Source organism: Capsicum annuum, chromosome 4 (genome assembly GCF_002878395.1).
Source record: "Capsicum annuum cultivar UCD-10X-F1 chromosome 4, UCD10Xv1.1, whole genome shotgun sequence".
Taxonomy (NCBI): domain Eukaryota; kingdom Viridiplantae; phylum Streptophyta; class Magnoliopsida; order Solanales; family Solanaceae; genus Capsicum; species Capsicum annuum.
Window position 1 is genome coordinate 160,530,636 of NC_061114.1, and position 2,508 is coordinate 160,533,143.

The following is a 2,508-nucleotide window of genomic DNA, read 5'->3' on the forward strand; positions in this document are numbered from 1 at the left end:
ATGAGGCTAAGGCAAAAAAGTTGGTACACCATTGAAGCAAGAATATGTAGGTGGTAATATGGTTCAAACACGTTTAGACATGTTTAACCCGGCTAGCCCAAGTTCATCATCGACATAGAGTGAAGATGTAGATAGAGAAAAACTAGCGAACATGGTTGATGTTATGGGTTTGTCTTTTAGTTTTCCTTCTTATCTCAATTTTATTTATTATATTCAGCAAGTATATAATCCTCTTTTTAAATATTTTCACAAAATATAATTAAATATGATATTTTTAAATTTCAAGCTGAACATTATCATTATCTTCATTGCTTATTTAGTAAATTTGATGGTGGAATATCTATTACTTCTGATATGGATCGTAGCGTTCTCACTAATGATTATTTTACTATCACGACTCATTGGATTGATCACCATTGGAACATGCAAAAAAGAATTATTTCTTATAAATATATTGATGAGGCTAAAATCGGTAGCTTTATAGCTGGTACAATAGTGGATAACTTGAAATATTTTAGATTTATTGATAAAACTATGGCATGCACATTAGATAATGCTTCGAATAATTTGAAAACTGTTTAAAATTTAAAAACTAGACTATGTCCTATGAATGAAGATCATTTCATGTTAGATGTACTGCACATATTTTAAATTTGATAGTACATGATGGTGTTGAGTTGTTTAGAAATGGTTGTTGTAAAGTTTGAATTGCTTGTCGTTATATTTTTAAAATAACAAAAAGTATAATTTTAAATATAAATGTGAAAAATGTGAGATTCTATATTGAAAAGTTCCAAAAGAAGTTCCTACTAGATTGAATTCTTTGAATCAAATGCTTGAAGTTGCTCTTATATATCGTGAACCTATACAATTAGTTTATAATGCTCATAATTCGAATGTTGGTTTAAGACTAGGTGAAGAAGATTGGATTGAAGTAGAAGAACTTTGTAAATTTTTAAAAACTTTTTATCAAGCTACGAACACAGTATCTGCTCAATATATTCTAACTATTTCTTCTGTTTTAGTAACTATTACTGCTATTTCTAAAGTACTTGTTGAATATAAAAAATTTGTCCTTACAAAGAGGCAATAGAAGCTATGGTTGATAAATTTCAAAAATATTATTTTCCTATTCCATAAATTTATTTTACAGCTACTTTATTCAATCCATTTTACAAAGAACATGGTGTAATGATGTTGGTTCAAAAATTATACAACAATTCAGTAATTGAACCTTGTGAAAAGTCATCAGTTGAAACTTGTTGTGCTAATATAGTACCTAAAGCTAGGAGTTTATATAACTTGTATCAAGTTATGGAACAAAATATTGTGCCGGTTGAACCTCCTACTTCTCGACGTAGATATAATGATTTAGATATCGAGTTGGGTGAAGAAATTGGTCTTCAATGTTGTAGTAGTAATGATTTTGATTCATATATTACTCAGGATCGAAAAAGTACTAGAGATGCAAATGGACAACAACAATTTTTAGCATGGTGGAAGACCCATACCAGACAATTTCTAAAACTTTCAAGGGTGGTTGAGATGTGCTAGCAACTCAAGCTTCTTCAGTTGCTTTGGGGCTAGCTTTTAGCGCAGGAAGATTTATGATTGGAGATCATCGATATTCATTAGCAAAGGTTAGTTTGGATATTTCGATATTATTTAGAGATTGGATCAATGCCGAGCGAAGAAATTATGGGCTCCCAAAATTACCACCCCAAATTGAAGACGAAATAAATGAAATATTTGAGGAAAATAGTGATAATGAAATGGAAGCAATGGAGGACAAGGAAAAAGACCAATTCCAAAAAATTTATCCGCCGAAGAAATAGATAAGTTACGCCTAGAATATTCTGGATGTTGTAGATATTAATAAGATTCTAGTGTAGAGATCTAATTCAAACAGAACCCTTCCTAGAAGATGGTTGCGTAGATTAGATTTTCTTTTAATATTTGTAATAAATGTACAATGTAAGAAATCTAAATAAATATAAAGTCTATTCACCTTAATTTTATTTTAAAAATTTATCTTTTGTTTCATACAATTATCTTAGCTAAAATTACAAAGTTTATATTTGTAACTTTGAAGTTATGGGAAAAAAAGTTTAATACTTTTAACTTTATAAAGTTAGAAAAATATTTAACTTTATAACTTAAAATTATATAAATATAATTTAGCTTATTAAACTTATTAAAAATGTTATATTAACTTACACTTAAAGATATATTTTTCAAGTTTAAGATATATTAAAAAATATTATATTTATTAACTTAAATTTAAATATATATTTTTAAGTTAAAATTTTAAACTTTTTAAGATATATTAAACTTAAACTTAAACTTATTAGAAAAAGTTAATAAAAAAATGTTGTATTAATATATTATATTAATAAAATATAAGTTATATAATATAGGTTAATTATATAATATAATTTAAATTAAAAAATGCGAAGTACGTCGTCTTTTCTGGTATAGATCCGGCTGGCGGTCCGATCTAACCCGGTT